The 21,382-nt window shown below is 49.9% G+C and overlaps 1 long non-coding RNA gene across 1 annotated transcript in view; it reads left to right on the top strand.

Annotated features, from left to right (window-relative positions):
- The window catches only part of LOC126501356 (uncharacterized), a 48,589-nt gene that overhangs the window by 20,882 nt on the left and 6,325 nt on the right, over positions 1-21,382 (top strand). The window contains exon 4 of the long non-coding RNA XR_007591649.1: positions 17,521-17,654. This is a non-coding gene — a long non-coding RNA (uncharacterized lncRNA). The remainder of the gene's footprint in view (positions 1-17,520; positions 17,655-21,382) is intronic.

The following is a 21,382-nucleotide window of genomic DNA, read 5'->3' on the forward strand; positions in this document are numbered from 1 at the left end:
GGGGGGAGGGGGGGGGGGGGGGGGCCGGGGTGTGGGTTGGGCGGGAGGGCGAGGGAAAAGGGAGGCGGGGAGGAGGCAGAAATTTTTAATAAAAAATAAAATTAAATTTAAAAAAAGCTGAATGGCAAAGAGCTAGGCAGGAGAATATAGGTGGGACTTTTGGGCAGAGAGAGAACTCTGGGAGGAAGAAAGGTGGAGTTGCCAACTAGATTGGAGGAATCGGGATGGACAGAATGGAGATGAGGTAATAGGCTAAGTGTCAGAATGTGGATTTAAAAATATGGGTTAATTTAAGTTAGAAGAAGTAGTTAGGAAAAAGCCTAAGCTAATGCCAAGCATTCATAACTCACAATAAGTCTCCGTGTCTTTATTTGTGAGGTGGTAATCCCCACAAGGAAGTATTGCTACAGCACTGAGCATGTCTGTGTGTTCCAGCATGGTCATGCATGGAACCCCAAGTCTAGAAAGCTGAAGGATGTGGATGGGACCCATGCAGAGGTAGACACCAGAGTCACATATACGCCACTGAGTCTCAATAGATGACCTACAGGGTCAATAGAAAATTAGCCACTGAGGTTTCTTTGCTTTGTTTTGCAGTACTGGGCATCTAAGCCAGATCCTTGTGTATGCTAGGCAAGCTATCTGCCGCTGAGCTGTGCCCCGTTCCAGAAAGGCTGGTTAAGTCCACATGGTCATAGTTTCTTGTCATTTAATTTTGTCCCCGGCTTTAAGACTAAAGACATTAAAGTCATCCCTGATCCTGACCACAGCCTTTTCCCTGGGACCATCACTTCTGTTCTGACAGATGTCATCCCTGTCAGTTCCTATGACTGATGACTGATGGCGGACACCCTAGACTCTTTGACTTACTCAGCTAGCTGAAGGTTCTCCCTGATTCTTCCTCTGTGTGTCCATAATACTATTGTTTTCTAATGAACTGTGGTGGTTGGAGTAAGAATGCCCCCATAGGCTCATACGTTTGAATGCTTAGCCACCAAGGAGTAGCACTATTGGAAAGGATTAGAAGGATTAAGGAGTGTGGCCTAGTTGGAGGAAGTGTGCTACTGGGTGTCTGCTTTAAGGTTTCAATAGCCCATGCCAAGCCCTACTCCCTCTCTCTTTGCCTACAGATCAGGATAAAGGTCTCAATTGCTGCTCCAGTGTCTGTCTCCATGCCTGCCATGTTCCCTGCAGTGAAGATATTGAACCAAACCTCCCAAACTGAAAGCCAGCCCCAGTGAAATGCTTTCCTCTTTAGTGGTCGCCTTGGTCCTGGCACAGCAGCAGAACTCTAAGAAGGGACCGACAGTGGGTGTCAGTGCAGACCCATCATTCCCCTTCTTTGCTTGCCCTTCATGCTCCACCTCACTGTGTGGCTGACGCCTCCTCACCTCTCATGTCTCATAGGCCGGTTCCTTTGGCCACCCCTCTGGTCCTCTGCCATGGATCTACTCCCTACTTCCAGCTGCAGAGCCAGCCTGTGCAGTCCTGGCTACTGCTTAGAGTGTAACTTGTGCTCCTTCTGCAGGGAGACTTGTGGCCCAGGTCAGTGGCCTTCTGGCATATATGTGGCAGGTGGAGCAGGATCTGGGGCCAGAAGACCAGTTTTCTGTACTCTTCTGGACGCAGGTGGACAGTCGTTAATTCTCTGTGGCCAAGGGCTTCACCCAAGGGCTCCTCAGAAGTGCCCATTTTCAGGGCCAGTCTGGCTGAGTCACTGCCATCAAACTGGCCTGATGAGATCCAGCGACACCACCTGGCAGCTGCTGGGCCCTGTGGGGACAGGAATGGGGGCGGGGGAGGGGGAGAGACAAAGACAAAACATGCCTTTCTGCTCCTCCATCAGCTTCCTGCTTCACATTCACCCTGTATTCTGGGTATGACCTTGTGTCCAAAAGCACACTTAGATGAGAAAAGGTCATCAGACTGGCTGAAAACCATGTCAACAAACCTACAGAGGACAAGGCTTTGGCTAGCCTGTGGGAGAGGGAGCCTGAGGCCTGGAGTTGGTACCAGGTGGGGTTGGGAGATAGCAGGAGACCTTACTGGCACTAGCAGTGAGCAGAACCCAAGTGAAGAAGTAACTTGTAGTTTGAAGGTGGCATTGGTTTTTAATCAGACTAGACTGTTTAATTTGTCGTGTCCATAAGCGTAAAATATTGCCCAAAAATAGAGCCCTAAGGTCATTTTGTGTTCTTTCCAAAATCAGTTGAGAAACCACAGTCTGGAGTGATGAAAGGTTAGACTGAGGTCACGTGCTGCTGCTGGTGGTGGCACTCTGCCTGGGGGTGGCTCCAGGTTTGGGGAATGTGGTTGTTGGTTGGCTGTCTCTGCCCTTCTCCTGTCCCTCAGACACTCTGGTCCCCAGGTGAGATGTGTACCCCTGGGGGTAAAGGAGGGAGCAAAGGATCCCCCCCCAAATACAGAAGCCACATTCCAGGTGATGGTACAGGAATCACGAAACCAAGGTATTCTCCAAAGCAGGGCATTCGTGAGGGCAAAGAAGAGCACCATGGGACTGGGAGAGATGGCTCAGTGGTTAAGAGCGTGGCTGCTCTTCCAGAGATTTAGTTTCTGTTCCCAGCACCCACATATCTGCTCACAACCATCTGGAACTCAGATCTGGTACCCTTCTCTGGCCTCTTGAACACCAGGCAAACATGTGATACACATACATGCAAGTAGGTGAAACACTCATACACATAACATAAAACTGGGGACTGGTTGCTCTTGCAGAGAACCTGGGTTTGATCCCCAGGACCCACATGGTGGCTCCCAACCATCTGTAACTCCAGTTCCAGGAGATCCAACACCTTGTTCTGGCCTCACTGGGCACCAAGCATGCATGTGGTACATGGCATGTTTCTGAGGTCTGGGATCCACCAGAGGCCAGAGTGATTTTCTTCTAGGATATCAAGTTCTTGTTGTTTTCTTGGTCTGTGGTTGTTAGGCTGTGAATGACCCCATAGGCTCATGTGTTTGAACGCTTGGTCCCCAGTTAGTAGAACTGTTTGGTAAGGATTTGTTTACTTTCGGTTAAAAGTAGAGAAAGGAAGAGCCGGAACAGGTGGACACCAGTGATATCCCATGTAGAGGACCCCTGAGCCTAGAGGACAGGCCACAAGACTAGAGTTAATGTCACCACTTCATGAAGAGTCTTTGTGGGTGGGAGAGATGGCCCAGCCTCTAGGAGACTGTTCTTCTCTTGCGGAAGAATCGAGTTTGGTTCCAGCACCTGTGTCCAGTAACTCAAGCGTCTATGAGTGCAGCTCCAGGGGTCCCAGGGCGCTCTTCTGGCCTCTGCTGAGATGCACATGCCCACCATAGACACACCCATGCACACATACCAACACACACATGCACACAGACACATACAGCACACACACAGATGAGCACGCACACATGCACAGACACACACAGATTTACACACACAGATACACATAGAAACACACAGACATACACAGATGAGTGCACGCACATGCACAGATACACGCAGAGACTTACACATGCACAGATACACCTAGACACACACAGACACATACATGCACACACACAGAGATGCACATAGACACACACAGATAAGTGCACACACACACAGACACATGCAGACACACATACAGATACACATAGACACACACAGACACATACATGCACACACAGAGACACACACAAATAAGTGCACACACATGTGCAGACACATGCAGAGACATACACAGACACACACAGACATACGGATATAAACACCCGCCCCCCCCAACAGTCTGTCTCTTTTTCACACCCACATATACAGTATCTCCCTTTCTCTCATACACATAGTCTCTCACTCTCTTTCACACTCACACACCCTTCCACATCATTAAAAATAAAAAAAAGTCTATTAAAAAAGATGAAGAGGCTTGCTAACAAACAGCCGAGCATGCACCATGGGATGGACGCATCCATACATTCTCACTTCAATCACTGTTCGATTTGAATATTAGTGCCGTACTGACTGCTCAGACAGCAACATAGGAACCTTTATCAGGGAGGCAGATGACACAAAAGTACATTGTCACAGGGGGGAAATCTCGAGAGACAGGAAGGCCAGAGCAGGGAGGGGCTTAGCCCAGCTTGGGAAGCATGGGACCAGAAACTAAGGGTCTCAGGAGCCAGTGTCAGGGGGCGTTTACGGTCATGGTGGTTGAGTGTGCCTGGCACTATGACGGTGTGTCCCCTGTGCATTTTCCTCACAATGGCCTTTGGAGGTTGGCACTGTTGCCTGCCTGTTTGGGTGTGAAGTGGCAGTTCAAGTGGACAGAGATTGAGGGTGTGCACATAAGGCTGTGGCAAGTCCCACCCTCTTGGCCTAACTATTTGCATAGGCATTACGATGGGGGCTTCAGTCAAGGGGCTTCCTGAGGGATTGGAGCCGTGCCCCCACCCTGCCCTCTGGTAGGAGTGTTTCCCATAGCTGTTGAGTGGCTGGTTTGTGGCAGGTGGGTAACAGCGTCAGATTCACTGTGGCTCCTTAGAGCCTATGGATAGAGCGCCTCAGAGGAAGCAAAGAAAAGCAGTAGCTAGGGACCCCAGCATCACAGTGTGTGAGAGACATGATGGTCAGGTCAACCTATTAGCTCCAACCTTTGTTTCAGGGGAGACTCTGGGGTTCTACCAGACTTTAGGAAGATGGCAAACAGGCTCCAGCCTTCCCTTGTCACTTTGTGACCCCAAAGTTAGCTGGCTTTCTACTATACCATAAAAGCATTTGCCTCACCCTCTGTGCTGTTTGTCTGTCTTTCACTGTAGCCCCTGGACCACCATTAGATCCATTTCGGGGTCAGGGAAAGAAGGCTCCCTTTCCTCTGGGCTTTTATCTTCTATTCTGCTTCAGCGGGCATCTGTGAGTTTTGAATGGATACCCTGGGGTTTCTGGCTTGCTCGGGTTCATGAGTGACTGAAAACTGATCAGCTTGTATGTGTGGCCAGCCATAGCAGCTGCTGTTGGGTTCCAGATAACCAGGGTCCTCTCTCACCTCAGAGAAACTCTTCCTCTTATGTCGCGGGATTGCCCGAGGCATATCAGACCGAGCTAGCTCACTTTATAAGAGCTTTGGAAGTCACGTTGACCATTAGCGGATGTTTGGAAACCTGCCTTCAACCCTGACAATAAGTTTGCAGCTTCTTCGGTGAGATTGAAGAAGCTTTATTAAAAATGACCGAGAAGGCACCTTGATGCTGACCATGCAGGACAGTGTTGGGAGTTCAGGAGGGAGGCTGAACTGGGGACAGAGTGTACGATTGCCCCGCTGCTGGCACTTTCCCAGGGGCTACTCAGCCTGCCTGCTTAATTAAATCCCTAGAGTATTCAGGTTACCCCCTCCCTTTCCTTAGAAACCCGCAATAATGCCACTAATGACCAGACTTATCCGCACATACCTTCCTCTCACAGCCTGGGTTACTCAGGCCTGTAAGGTCCAGCTTCCCTACAGCCTGACCCCTTCACCATGGCCGCTTCTGGCAGAGAGCACTGCAGCTTCCTGCCAGGGTGCAGGGGCATCCTCTGGCTCCTTCCAGGCTGGCGCTCAGTCGGTGGCCTGGCTTTGGGCTGGACCTGAGGTCACAGAGGGAAAGGGCATCACTGAGCAGGATTCCATGCAGGAAAGCTTCCAGCTCCCGAGTTGGAGGGTTTGGCTGAGATGTTTTCATTTTACGGGAGGTGAGGGGAGCAAACCCATGGAGGATCGGAGACAAAAACATGAATATTGTTTTTCTCTCATTTCTCCCAAAATAAATCCAAGGAGATCACCACGAACAGAACAGCAAAGGGGGAAACAAGCAAAGATATCAAAACTCAGACCTTAAAATACTCAAAGGCTGCATTTGTCAGGGTTAACCAGAAAGCCAAATCTATGAATGTTGTTCCTATCTTTAAAAACTGTATGCACAGGGCTAGAGATGGCTCGGTGGTCCAGAGCACTGGTTACCCTTCCAGAGGACTCTGCTCAGTTCCCAGCACTCACTTGGCAGCTCATGACCATCTCTAACTCCAGTTCCAAGGGATCCAACGCCCTCTTCTTACTTCGGTGGGTACTGCATGAATATGGTGCACAGGCGTACAGGCAGCTGAAACACCCATACACGTAACAGTAAAAGTATTGTTCAGCGTGCATTGGTTCTGATTTCTTACACTATTTCATTAAAATGTGGTTTATCTTAATCACTTTAGACAGCACCTTAGAGTCTGCATTCAAGGCCTTGGCATCCTCAAAGCGCACTCTGGTTCTGCGTGGAGCTGCCAGTGTTGGCGTAAAAGGTCAGACTCCTTTGGAAGGTGCGCTCAGTGGCTCAGCCAGCTTTCTGCATGGCTTTGGTGACTGTCTCCTGGGCATGTACCTTCTCACTCTCTGTAGGGAAGAACTCCCCCTTCAAGGCCATACTCAAATGTACTCCCTCACTGGGACACCCCACATCTTCCTGCCCACTGAGCTCACCTTGACCCTAGCCCCATGCCTGACCTTGTACAGCCCTCAGTTCAAGGCAAACTCTACTACACTTTGCCTGGTTTTCTTAGGACATGGATATGGTCAGAAGTCATCATGTAGTGAGCTGAGTTATTAGTCTGGGCTAGAGTTCAGTATCACATCTGCCTCGTGTGTGTGTGTGTGTGTGTGTGTGTGTGTGTGTGTGTGTGTGAAACTCTGCATTTGATTCCCAGCACCACAAAACAAAGCAAAAGCAAAACAAAGCAAACCAACAAAAAAAAAAATGAGAGAGAGAGAGAAAACCCCAGAGACAACTGGAATTTTTAGGTACTAAGATGGTTTTGATGGTATTAATGAATCGTGGAACTACAAAATAGTCCCTGGCCACAGGAGTGTCATGACCTTTGTTCTTGTGTGTCCTGGGGACTTCCATAGGTCCTTCTGCGATATTAAGGATTATATATGGGTCAGGTCTCTATTGGCCTTGTGGGCTGGGGAAGAGTGTAAAGGTGGCTACCCCAACGGGAAGTTTGGAAGATTGAGGAAGGGCAAGGCAGGACAGCAGAGGCTGTAGGGGAGGGAGGGAGAGGGTTTGGGCAGACTAAAGACACCCCACTGCCCAGTTCCTCCACCAAAGATTTTCTAGACATCTGGGTCCTCTGGAGAAATAAGAGACCAGTGGGTTTGCTGTGAAATACCTGTCCTCAGAGGCTTGGAGAGGAGGCCAGCAAGAAGGTCTAAAGGCCCTGAGGTGGGGATGTTGAAGGCATAAGGAGGCAGGCAGAGACCCTGAGTGCTAGGATTAGAGTAGACACCAACAGAGAAAGAGAGATGATGCTGTGGAATGTTTTTCCAAGTGATTTGTGTGTGTACATAATGTGCATGCCCATACACATATGTGTGCACATACACCTACACACACAAACATACCCATACGTGTGTAACACAGAGACACACACAGACACATATATGTACAGTGCACACACAGGTATACATGCATTACATATAAACAGACACATAGACTCTCTCTCTTACATATACACACACACTTCAACATAAATGTAAAAAATTAAAATTTACCAAATGCTGTGATGAGGGAGCCACTGCCAAGGGACTTGTGAACACTCAGTCTTTCTCTCATCACCTGTTGAAGGGTAAATAGCTTCCTGGACTTGGCATTGGTGCCCAGATTAGCTATTGCAAACTGGGCTTCAGGAGAGGTGATGGGCGTTCCTCAAATGAGGAGAATGAAACCTTGGCTTTAGGAACGTGTTTGGCTTAGGGTGGGATGAGGCGAGAAGAGACAACTTTTCATGAGGTGACAAGCCTGGGGAGACAGATTGTCGGGGAAACTGAGGAATGAAGATGCTATTCCAGACACGATGCTTTCAACTATCCTTGGGGTGCAGGGTGTGAGAAGGGCCTTCTTCTGATACTCACAAGGTCCCTGGAGGCTCTGGTCCACATCCTTCCTGTTCCTACCTTTGGACCATCTGCCATCTCCAAATCCTGTGGGTGGCCTGTGAGACTCAGTCCTCACTCTGTCATTTCCCCTCGCCTCTCTAGCAAGGGCATCCTGGGTCCCAGGTGTGCATAGCAGTGGGGTTATTGCCTCTCTGTCTGCACCAAGGAGAAAGGCAGCTCAGGCCCTAGAGGTGGGACCATGCCTTTGAACAGGGTGGTCTTAGCTGCTATGCTACTGGGATGGGGCTGAGATTTTGGGGCCCAGGCCAGGTGGAGAGACCCCTTTGCCCTACAGACCTTGCATTTATATTAGCCTTCTGGAGTTACTACTGAAAAACACCTCCGACTGTGTTGGCTAGATATCGGGAAGGTATTACCCTGCGGTTCTGGAGGCAGAGGAGGGAGACCAAGTGTGTCTATGGTCGCTGCACTAGGATCATGAGGAAGAACTGGTTCAGGCCTCTCTTTTTGGCGGGTAGATGGCTGTCTTCCCACACAGCTTTATCCCTCTAGCGTATTTGTGACAAGATTCCCCTTTCTGACAAGGATATAGGTCAGGTAGATTGGGGCCACTCTGGGGACCTCACTTTAACTTGACTTCTCTTGTGTAAATGCTGTCTTCAAATCAGGTTATACTCTGAGGTACTGGGTGTTGGGACTTCAATTAAGAGAACGAAATTGCTTGATTCATACCTGACCCACAGCTCCATGGAGGAGGACTCAGGCAGACAGGGCAGGGGTGAGGCCATGAGACCTCAGAGTCTGGGATCCCAGGTTCTGTAGACAGGAGTGGACAGAGAGAAGCTCAGGGTGATGGTGGCCTGTCCACCCTGATGGAGAAGGGCAAGCGAGCACAGGCATGGGTGTGATACACCAGGAAGTCTCTGGAGTCATTCTGAGTGAGGAAAGGGAGTCTCCAGCAAAGACGGCGTCACCGTGGCCTTGTCCCTATTCCCCCGCAGTACAGGCATGACTTCTGTATTTCCTATTTCTTTAGGAGATACCTTATAGAAGCAACTTAAGGGAGTAAGAGCATATTTTGGCTCATGGTTTGAGGGGCTAGTTTTGGGACAGGTGTGGTGGCAGGGGCGCTCCCCGTAGCAAGGACCACGAGGCAGCTTCTTGTTACAAGAGACTGACAAGGAAGTGGAGAGAGATTGGCCAGAATCGGGGCCAATCCATACCCAAGGCCCATCCTGAATGTCTTGCTTCCTTCTGGGAGTAGCTACTTCTTAAGGAATCTTTAAATTCCCCCAATAATTTCAGCAGCTAGGGACCAAGTGTCTAAAAACAGACCCCTGGGAGCTTCTCAAGTTTAAACCATACCAGCTTCTTGGACCCCTTTGGGAAGAAACACTGTATACATTCTGTTGCTGGCTAAGAATGCCCAGGCAAGCACATTTTATACAAACCATAGTAAGGAAAGGCAACAAAGGGGGCGCGGCAGCAACATGGTTCAGGGGCTTGCAAGCCTACTGATCAGAGTTCAGCCCGTGCGTCTCAGGGCAGACAAGCACTGATGACTGTATGTTTGTCCTCTGCCCTCTGGCATGTGTGCCACCGCTGTCCATGCACTAATAAATAAATAAATAAACAAACGCAATTTTAAAATGCTAACAAAACAGAACAGAACTTGTCTTGTACACCCCCTATCTCTGTCCTTAGGGATGCCCTGGAGATGCCCAGTGCAGGAGCCTGACTCAAGCCTCCCCACCCGAAGCAGCCCCCTTCGTAGGAGGATCCACAGTTGTTTATACCCCAATGTGACATTTATCCCCCCTCCTTCCCACGTGCAGAATCAGGGGACGGCACGGCAGATGAAACCCAGAAATCTCCATCTTTCCTCCACCAAGAGTTCGTGAATGTCAAACAAAATTAAACGACATCGCCATATTGGATAGAGCCCACAGACGACGTGTAGGTCATGCTAGCCCAGAGGCCCTGCTGGTCCTACCGCTTTCCCAAGAAGCGTTTTACGGACCTGGGCCAGCTACATTAAGTTCAATTACACTTACTTATTGGTTGGGCAAATGCTATTTGCTCGAGTCTGAGGAAAATTCGTTAGCTACCCCCTCCCACCTTTTTTTCTTTTCTTGCCTTGGCTTTCCTTGCTGCGGTAATGATATGATTTTCTGTTAGCAAGTGTATAGGAAGTAAGCTATCTCTGCCTCTTGCACCTCTAACATCTGCAAACAAGTAGGGGAAAGGTCCCGATGATGTAGCATTGGCACTCAGGGCAAGGACCCCACGGGGAGGACACAAAGGCTTTGGGAAGGAGCAAGAGGAACAGGCTGCAGGACTAGTGAGCTACATCCCCAGGAGTGCTGGGGCCTGGCCTCGGTCCACACGAGCTGGTGTGGGAGGCACAGCCCCGGGAATAAGCAGGCTAGGCTCCAGGGTTGGAGATCCTGTGCACAGATGTTGCCATGTTATGAGATAATTTCCAGGCCTCCATGGGGGTGAAAGGGTGGGTTTGTCAGGAAGGGCATACCTCGGGGGGGGGGCTTTTCAGCTGACCGTGACTTTATTACCATGTCAATCCCCAAGAAGCCGCTGATTTAACACAGCAGGGGCTGAATTGCATGTGGAGTGGTTGGGCCCCTCAGTGAATAGTGAAAGGGGACCGGCTGGAATCTGCCTTCAGCTTTGTTCGGGGATGACCAATGTAAGGAGCCCCGAGCCTTGGCACAGATGGTGGGAGGGGCCCTGACAGCCACAGGTCTGCTCTTTTCTTTCCCGTCTGCCATTTGCCTGTTTCTTCTGTGTCTGTGTACGTATTTCAGCGGCCTAACTGAATTGCTTTGATTTCCTCGCTCAGGAAAGAAAGCAAGATCAGCGTGTGTGTGTGTGTGTGTGTGTGTGTGTGTGTGTGTGCATTGTGGGGAGGGCGAGAATGAGAAGTGCAATAGCATAAGAGGTCACAAAAGTTAAAAATTTGTTGCTGTGGAGGTCTAGAAGACCCAGTTTTGTGAGGTGTAGCCGCAATTGAGAACGTCATTAAGAAATCATGAAAAAGACAATTAAAATCTAAATGACACAGTCAGAGTCGCTTCTTAAGTTCAATGAAATTTCTGAATTCGCTCCCTGTTTAGAAAGGAAGAAAAGCTTACAGGTGTGGGCTGGGGCTGCGCCCCAAGGGCCAGGAGTGTAACTCAAAGGGCACACCGGCATTATTCAGGGATTTTTTTTTCTGCTTTAAAAGTTAGAAAAGATGTCCCAAGGGGGGCGAACTCGATTTAGCCCCCCCCCCCAGAGGGGCTTTTTTGGCCACCCTAGAGAAGAGGCGCCTTGAAATGTTAATAGACCCAGTGAGTGCTGCCGGGCTTGCATAGAGACGGTGGGAAACAGCCCTGATCCCAACCAAACCTTTTGTTATTAATCAAGAAAATCTGGTCCACTGGAGCCGCAAAGAGCTGGAACTGAGCGAGCCAGGAGACCAGTGTGCAGAAATGCAGCGATGTTTCTCCAGGTCCCCTGCTTTCTTGGACCTCCCCAGCTCCCATAGTTAAAGCAGCAAGGCTAGGTTTCCTGTATCTTATGCTTTCAAAATACTGTTTCGTTTTCCTGCGGTTTTCAGAAGCAGGTTTGGGGAACACCGGTTAAAAGCATGCCAGTAAGCCGCTCTAAGGGAGAAAAGCTGACTGTTGTGTTGTCTTTGTGGGGCATTGTGCTTGGCCAATGGGTTCCGTCTTGAAGCATCATGGGCCCTGTTATACACTTCAGTCTTATTTTGTGTTGAGGAAAAGGAAACTCCTGTTTTAAACATACACGCTTACACCACAAATTGTCCTAATTTAAACTCTGCAAGAACAGAAGGAGATTTTGTGTCAAGGGGAAGAAGCAATGAAAACATACCCCCACCCCCCTCTCCCGCCTGAAACATGGACACTAATCAGTCCAACCTTTAAATCTTGTTTGATGTTTGTTTATCTTTTTTTGTCTTTTCCCATGTCTGTGTATCTGTTGTTGCAAGTATGTGCATGCATGTGTGTGGAGATCCACGTACAAGAAGCTGCATGTATGTGTTCGTGCTTGTGGAGATCTGAGATGGTTTAGGGATCAGTCTCACTGTCCATCTCCTTTATCCAGTGAGCCAAGGATGCTCAAATGAGCACTGAGCTTGCCCGTTTGGATAATCTGGCTGACCGGTTTGTTCTGGGTGGCCCCTGTCTCTGCCTTCTGAGGCTGGAATTACGGACAGACTGTCACTCCTGCCCAGCGTCTACATGGGTTCTAGGGCTTGCTTTGTGCCAAGGACGTTAACCACTGGGCCACCAACCCCCTGGATCCTATGTCTCCTGATAAGGGGAAGCAGAGGTCTAGAGTTCAGTGAAGTGCAGATCAGCAGCGGCGCCAGTGTTGTCTGTCTCTTCCGGTTTTCATAATTGTTTGGTTACACAGTTCTATGTGGTACCCTTTGGGGTGAGCTAAGGATCTGGTAACCAAGGAACAGGGACACAGAAATGGTAGGAAAGAGCATTCTCTAAAGACGAAGGTCACCTCCTCAGCATTCTGACTGCCATGTGTGTTGTGGGGGAAGAGGGAAGGGGGGGCTCCTGTCTGGCTCCTCTTTCTTTTGGGATTGATTACATACACACACAGATTACACACACATAGATTACACACACATAGATTATATACACATACATGGATTACACACACATACCCATAGATTACATGTACACACCCATAGATTACACACACACACACACACACACAGATTACACACACACACATACCCATTGATTACACATACACATCCATATATTACTCACACACATAGAATACACACCCATACCCACAGATTACATACACATAGATTACATACCCACACCCATAAATTCCACACACACAAGGGCTCGAGAGATGGCTCAGTGATGAAGAGCACTTGCTGATCTTTCAGCGGACCAAAGTTTACTCCTCAGTATCCTTTCCCTGCCTTCACAGTGGCCTCTTATCTCCAGCTCCAGGAGAGCTGATGGCCTCTTCTGGCCTCTGGGACCACCTCCATGCATGTGTGCTTGCACGTGTGCGCATGCACGTGCTTGCGCGCGCGCGCGTGCGCGCACACACACACACACACACACTTAAATAAAAAATAAATCTTAAAGATCACTATATATACAGTGTGTCATATTATATTGCATATGTATACAGAGGGTATACCATACAACATATTATTAATATGTACATGGTATAAAATGATGACATTTTCCTATCCTTATCGGGGAGAATCGGGGGACACCGGCTGGAGGGACACCCGGCCATCTCTAGCATTGCTCCTTTAGAACCTGTCCTAGTCTTTCAGAGAGTGCACGTCAAAGCCGTGGCCTCTGGTGGCATTTCCCAGCTCTGTTACTTCATATTAGCGAGCCTTTGCTGTCAGGTCTGAGGACTCATTGGAATTGAGTGTGGGGGAGTCAGGGGTCCAGGACAGGATGGCAGACACACAGGATGGCAGACACTGGCCGTGTTTTCTGTTTAATTCCACACCGCCTATATGAGCCCCTCTGTGCTCTGAGCAATTGATCCTCAAAGAGACCCTTGATCTCTGCCTTCTCAGGGTGGAGAGCTGAACTCTAGGCTTTATGGAGCCTTGGAGGTCTCCGATAAAGCTGAGCAAACAACCCCTTGTTGACTGAACCAAACCCCCAGCCTAGAAGGGAGCGCTTCTGGCCTTGACATCTCCTGCCATGACATTCTATGGGTCTTCAGTTTTGAACAATGTAAACAAGTTTGGCTTAAATTGCCTCTATTACTTCTATTTACATTGCATGAAACAGGGGAAGTCAGGAGACTTGATGGGAATGAACACACAATAGCCCTGAGTCTGCTGTGGCCTTTCTCTAGAGGCTCACCCCCAGAGCTGTGTTCTTCCCTCGTAGAGGAGACACTGAACCATAGAGGTGGCATGGCATGCAAGGGGTTGCAGTGATGGGGCTTGGTACTCAGGCCTCAGGACTGGAGTACTCTGTTGTCCTGGGCTCCACAAAAACTTCCCACAGAGGTTTCATTGCTTTAGAACAATTGATAAGGTTCATGAGAATCGGTGTATGTTACAAAGTAGCATATATGCGGTGATTCCTTAGGACCTGGGCAGGGGGCTCAATGAGTGAATTGTTGGCTGGACTAGCATGAGGGCCTAAGTTCAGATCCCCAACACCCACGTAAAACGTCCGGTGCACACTTGTGATCCCAGCATGAGGGAGGCAGAGACAGGCTTCTGGCCAGTCGTCAGTCAGTGAGTTCCTGGTTCCTGAACAGACCGCCCCTGTCTCAAAAAGCAAGGTGGAAAGTGCTATAGGAAGCCACCAAACATTTGCCTCTGTCCCCACCTTCCCAAAGAAAAACTAGAAGTTAGCATAGGCCAGGATTTGGCCTCATGTTGTCACCTCAGTGTGGTATGTTTTCAGGATTGGGGCAGTGGTAAAGGTGAGGGGAAAAGCGAGGGAGAGAGAAAGGGGAGAGAATGGGCGGGAGGAGGAAGGGAGGGGAGAACGCAGCAGCTATGTTTCGTGTCCCACCTGCAAGAGTACAACACGAGGAAGAAGTCTGTCCTGGGTGCTGTCCCAGTTCCCACCGGCTGCTTCTACTGCCTCTTCAGAGCCTCAGTGTTCAGGTTAGAGAGCCTAGACCTGGTGGATCCAGCTGTGTGTCCAAGGTGCACAGCTGGAGACATGGTACAATCATATTCCTCCAGTGGTCACATTCACATTCAAGTCTTAATCTTCTGCCTTTGAAAACATGACTTTATTTGGATACAGATATATCCAAATAAATATATATCCTCTGTATCCAAATAAAGTCATGAAGATAGAATGAGATTTTATGCCTGGGCCATAATCCAGTGACTAGTGTCGTTATAGGAAGGAGGGACATGGACACACACAGATCATACCACACAAAGATGGTTACAGAGTTTGGAATGTCATATTGACAAGCCAAGGACTGTTGGCCCACTTAGAGATGAGAAGGGGTAATGAAGGGCCCTCTCCTGAGTTTTCAGAGTGAGCACAGCCCCAGGACATCCCAGCCTAGCAGTTTGAGCACAGAGATGTGAAGAAGTTGGTTCCTGTTGTTTCCTATTTACAGCAGCCAAGCAAGCAGACCCACAGAGGCCCGGGCTTGCCTTTCCTGCGTATGGAATGCTGCAGATGGCAGGAAGATGCTGTGTCCATCCAGCTGCAGGGCCATGTGGGGAGTGTAGTATACTCTCTGGGCTTGGAAGGAGAGCATGAGGCCAAGGGGGATCTTCAGGAGGGAGGGGTGGCTCTCACAGCCAAGGCTGTGCCTGAGAAGTGGGGTCACTGATGGAGGGAGAAACCATGATCAGGGAGGTGGGGGTAGGGGTAACGTACCTTCTGCTTGCTGGGACCTTCAGAACGACCAGAATGGGACAGATACTGGAGCCAGAGGCCACTGGTGTTAAAGACAACGAGAGACTTGAACTTTGATGTCACTTGCGTGATAGGGAGCATTGAAAATAAAACAGCAAAGGTACAGGAGTGGTTTAAGGTGTTAGCTCATCAAGGGACACGTGAGGATGAAGGGCATGATTATTCCTGTGGCACAGTGGTACCCAGAGGAGGCGAGAGAATCATCAATTTCCTTAAGCACTCAAGGGAGGGGAGTGTTTTAGAGACCATCAGGGTTGGGAGCTCAACACTGCTCTGTTCAGGGTCATGATACAGAGAAGGCCCCAGTGACTCAAGGGTGACAGAGGGAGGTGGGGGCTAGAGGAGGGCGATCAGAGACATCCAAGTAGCAACATGGCCTCCAAAGGGAATCGACAGACAAAGCAAGCATGATTTTCCTGACAAAGAAGGCCCGGAAGGATCGAAAAACTACATGAAGTTGTGATTCAGAACCCAAGCACGCTGGTCCTCTCACCCTGTGGGCGGCCGAGTTATGTTGAATGAGATGAAGGGGTTAGGATCTCACGAGTCTGTGTGGGAGTCTGGCTGCCACGGGGAAAGAATTAATAATTAAACTATTTGTGCTACCGTGGCTGGCCCGGGCTGGTGCAGGGTCCCTGGAGTTGACCCCACTCTGTGCCTACCCCATTGGTATGTGGCCCACAAGGGAAGTGACAGGAAGCCCCACACGGCCTGAGTTTTGGCAGCTGCCAGGACAGGAAACTAGTGAGGCTGGTTAGGAAAAGCATTTGGCTTCATTTTAAATGAGGGCATGAGCTGAGGGGAGGGAACCAGTCTCTGGCGAGGCGGGCAGATTTGTGCTTCTCCAGTGGGAAAACGTCGGCGCTCAGAGGTTGGGCAGCGGGAAAGGGTAGCTGCATCATGACGTTTGCCTCTGCTTCCCATTCCTGTGTGAGCCCCCACAGCTGCCCTGACTTCCGGGGCCCCCAGAAGCTGGGAAGAAGATGCAGGGTTCTGGACAGGAAGTGCAGGGTGGCTCCCATCTTGGCTCTGTCCCTGTCTCAGGGAATTTTCTGAGTCCAGGTGACTACCAGTACCTATCTGACAGCTTGTGGTTGCAGATGGTCCTTTCCTACAGGTAGTGAGACCAGCTGAGGACTTTTAAGGAGCTGTCCTGTTTGAGGGTGGCCTTCTGTGATTTGAAGCCATTCTTAAAGGCCTTTATGATGGGGGCAGCTGGGCTCGAGGGTAGAAGTCCCTCCCTGTGAGTTGCTGAGCTGCCGAGTCCCCAGGGCCCACTCCTTCAATGAACGGCTTTCATTTCTCTGGGCGGCAGAGGCAAAGGGCACCATTCTCCAATCCTATCCCTTCCCCACATACCCTGAGATGGCAGAATCCCTGTCCTGGTCTCAGGCTTCCTAACCATTTTGTATCTTTACACAAGTGCCTGCCATCCTCACTCTGTGACTGTGTCTGAGGGATGCCACTTGCATCCGAGGTGCATGTACTTGGAGGTCCTTGGGTACCCCTCAGAACTTCTAGCCACACTCTTAGTCCTGCTTCCAGCCACCTCAGAGGAGTCCTCAGGATATCCCTGGGGTCTGGATTGCAGGGAAATTTAGTGCCTTTCCCATGGGATCTGGGTAGAGGGCTGTGTCCTAACTCTCCTAGCCCACTTTCCGCCTGTGACATATTCCGTGGAAGAAATGATCGCTTCCAAGGACTGCTGGTGCCCGGCAGAACATTTCCTGTTGTGGAATATTTTTTTACACGGTGTGAAGATGTGTCCCTATGACTGGTTTACTAAAAAGTTGAACGGCCAATAGCTAGGCAGGAGAGAATAGGTGGGATTTCTGGGGGAGAGAGAGAGAACTCTGGGAAGAAGACAGGCAGAGAGATGGCAGGAGACGCAGAACAAGTTGGCCATACAGAAATAAAGAAGAGGTGAACAAACCACATGGCAGAATGTAGATCAATATAAGCAGATTAATTTAAGTCATAAGACCTAGTTGGGGGTAAGCCTAAGCTAAGGCCAAGCTTTCATAATTAATTAGAAGACTCTGTGTCATTATTTGCGGGCTGGCGGTCCTGATAAGAAAGTCTTGGTCTTCTGGACCATGAGCTGTGTTGAGGTGTGAGTCTTGTTCTTTTCTGCCAGGAGACCGCGGCCGTGAGGTGGGGTCTACCATGCTGACACGTTTGTGGTCTCCACCCCTTAGGTGTCCTGGGTAACTTGGCTTGCTGAGTCTCAGAGACTCCAGGTGGCTTGTCACCTCTGCACAACTGACCTGAGTGAAGGATTCATGGGGCTCAGGAAGAGGACGTGTGACACCCCACCACCACCAAGATGCCTGTGAGTCATCACAGTTAGTGAATGTTCTGGGAAGTCTTGGGGAAACCACAGGGCACAACGTCAGTGTCCAAGGTGGAGGGCAAAGGCTACCTGGGAAAAATCTCTACCTTCCCACTTCCAGGTCAAATGGTCCCAGTCCCAAGGCCCCTCCCAAGTCCCTCTCTGCTCCAGCTGTGAGGTCCTTCTCTGTCTTTTTGGGGACCTTAGTCTGGACCTGTGGGCATAGGAAAGGGCTAGAAAACCTTATTCACGTGGGCTTGCCCAGAATGGGAACACTCAGATGAAGTGTTTTCGAAAAAACAAAATTGGGGACTCAATTTTGAAATCGGTAGAACTACACGCAAATCCCATTTATTTGAATGTTTTCTGTTATTTTATACAAAAATCCTGTTTCTCTGAGCCCCTAAAGGTGTAAGTCTGAGCCAGACACAGTGGTGCACTCTTTAATCCTGGTGCAAGGGAGGCAGAGGTAGGTGGAGCTCTGCGAGTTTGAGGTCAGCTAGGATTCAACAAGCATTCACTTGCTGACTTATTATCCCAATGTATCACCTCTTTTCACAGATATTTGATTTGGAGGTCTCTGTAATAACTCTTCATTCAGAGACAGGAAGGAATGTAAAAATGGGTAGTTGGTTAGAAGTCATAAAGTGGACGATGAGGCCAAAAGCTAGAGCCAGACTGTCCATGGGGTTGGGTTCTTCTGCTGTCTGGGCAGTAGAAGGGAATGGTCTTCCCACTCATAATGGGTAGCCAGGAGGTACCAGGCAGTGAAGGTGCCCCTAAGCAGTGAGGAGGGCCACACCAGCCACTAGCCAGGTTCTCCCTGGGCAGTGCGGGGGTCGGGGCAGCCTTAGGAGGTAGGGATTTGCTTGGGGGTTATTAGAACAGGTCTTCTAGGAATACCAATGGCTCGGCTCCTTGACATGGGTATGACCTACAGGCATAGGGTCCTCTGGCTGAAACAAGGACCACGGGCGGTGCCTGCCGAGGTTTCATACCCCCAGAGAGAGCAGACCTCCAGGGGCTTCTGTGCCAGTACTATGGCACTTGGGAGAAAGGGAGAGAGACCCAGAGCTGACACATTTCTCAGTTTAAAATTCTTTATACCAACCGCCAGGTAGAAATTAGAACCATGCTGACTTCTGGATGTTCACACACCTAAAAAAAAACCCAGAGGTGACAGGCAACACTTTGTAGCCTCCTGATGCACACCCACCAGGGGAGCGTCTTAAAGGGACAAGAGCCTGGGTTCTAAGTCTTGCTTTATGTAGGAACCTCCTGGAGAGCTTTTCCTCTTATGTCAAGAAATGAGTCCCAAACCTAGAGTTTTAAAAAGAAGGGCTGGTACCTTATTTTAACCCCAAACATCTGTTCTTCAAAGATAACAGCTGCAGGGAGGTGGGGTGGGCCAACTCCTTCTGCCTGTGTGGCTATTGTCATTATCACTGTCCCCCTGTATTTCATCAGTGGTCCAGGAGGACATGGAGCTGAGGTACAAACCTAAGCAGAGGCACTATCCTGGTGATTTTGGAGCCCCGAGTATAAAGGACGCTTGATGTCCCCTCTGTGTGCTGTGATTACCACTAATGAATAAAGAAACTGCTTTGGACCTATAGCCAGGCAGAATTTAGGTATGTTGGGAAAGCTAGACTGAATGCTGGGAAAAAGAAGGGCGGAGTCAGGGAGCCACCATGGAGCTGCCACCGGAGATAGACATGCTGAAACTTTGCTGGTAGGCCACAACCTCGTGGTGATATACAGATTAATAGAAATGGGTTAAGAGTTAGCCAATAAGAAGCTAGAGCTAATGGGCCAAGCTGTGATTTAATTAATACAGTTTCTGTGTGATTATTTCAGGGCTGAGCAGCAGGGAACCAAGCAACCTCCCATGCTACAGATGCTAGCCCCAGTGGGCCTCCCGGGGCTTTTACCTCCCAGCCACACTAGCCACAGGCTGAGGCTGAGCTGGCTCAGACGTAGATGGTTTTGGTAAGACCTGTCCCTAGGATATGGACCCCAGTTTATGAAGATATGAATGTGGCAGTGCAATGACCAGCTTTAAGTATCAACCCACACAGTCTAAAATTGGGGAGAGAAGGACAATCCATGAAGGCTTGTCGACATCAGATTGGTTGGTGGGTACGTCTGGGCTGATTGCGCTGAAATTTGGATGGCGCCATTTCATGGGCTTGCCCCTGAATTAAGAGTAAAGAAACCTAGCTGGGCTTAAGCACCATGCAAGCCAGGACCTTGATTCTCTTTTTGCTTCCGACCATGGATGTGATTCAACAGTCGCTTGAGTGTCTGCCCTGATGTCTCTGACGTGATGAACTGTAACCTGGAATCATGGGCCAGGCCCATGTCCACCTGAGGCCCTCAAAAGAGGCAACGGTGACTCCGTCATCTACCTGGGACTTGATGCCGCTCCTTCAGAGAGTGAAGTTCCTCCATTCCTGTGGCAGGGACACCTGCCCCTCAGACATCCCGCCCCAGCATGGCCAGTTCTCCCTCTCCCCATGCTGCTGATGACCATCCATGGTTGGTGCTCTGGCTTCGCTTTCTGCACCTTTCTGAGATGCACTTGAGTGAGTGGAATTGTGGGAAATTCCTATCTCAGAGCAAGATATAATTACAGGCTCATGTTTGCAAAATTAAAGCAGGAAAAGCGGGTAACCCTAGTCCTCTGGTGGGTAGAGCGTTATCAAAGCAAAGCAGCCATGACACCTCAGGCTGCCAGGATCTGCGAAGCTGGGGCAGGAGCCTCTGGAACAGCTGTTCTCAACCTGTGGGTCGTGACCCCTTTTGGGGTCCTAATGACCTTTCACACAGGGGTCATCACCTATCAGATAGCCTGCTTGTCAGATATCTACATTATGATTCGTAACAGTAGCAAAGATACAGTTAGGAAGTAGCAGCGAAAATAATTTTATGGTTGGGGGGGTCACTCCAACATGAGGAACTGTGTTAAAGGGTCACAGCGTTAAGAAGGTTGAGAGCCATTGCCCTGGGAACTCCTGGCCCCACCTAGGCTGTGATCTCAGACACCTTTGGGCTGCTGCTCTGATGTGTTCTCTCAGAGGGAGACTATTAAAGAAGTCCCGGGGTGGCCCTGCTGTCCATGCGGGGACACAGAGCAGGGTTTCTCTCCAGGATTTCCCTGTCCCAGCTGGTCCCATGATTCCTGCCTCCCTCTCTCACAGAGATGTCAACCGCCCTTGGGCTTTTGTCAGCAGGGTGAGGGCGCCTGTGAGGGTCCTCTCTGGGCCGCAGTTTCCTCGTCTGTGAAGCAGGTAAGATGATTGTACATCAGCAGGCTCCTGAGAAGGTACCAGCCACCGCACACAGGCCTGACCTTGAGTTAGCAAAGGCAGAAGCTTAAGAGCGTACCAGTTGTCACCCCCACTCCCGCTGGCCCTCTTACCGTCTTTCCTGCTATTGACAAGCTAGACAGGGTGACCCTCCGAGCTTGCTCTCGGCGGCATACTCTGTTGCACCTACGGGATCTTCACAACTCTCCTTGATTTTGAACACTTCTATACCCACCCCCGCCCCCAGACCAGGACGGGATGGCTCTGAACACTAAGAGGGAGAATTCTTTGGACAAAACTGTGGGATTCCCCCAATGACATGGCCGCATTCCGTGACTTGGGTGCCCTTGAGAAACCTCTGGGCATCTGGGTTAGGGGTGCCTGGCTGGGCCAGGGTGAAGTCTTCGGTTCTGGCTTTGC

This window comes from Alexandromys fortis, unplaced genomic scaffold (assembly GCF_014885135.2).
Source record: "Alexandromys fortis isolate MF-2015 unplaced genomic scaffold, M_Fortis_MF-2015_v1.1 scaffold_30, whole genome shotgun sequence".
Lineage (NCBI taxonomy): Eukaryota > Metazoa > Chordata > Mammalia > Rodentia > Cricetidae > Alexandromys > Alexandromys fortis.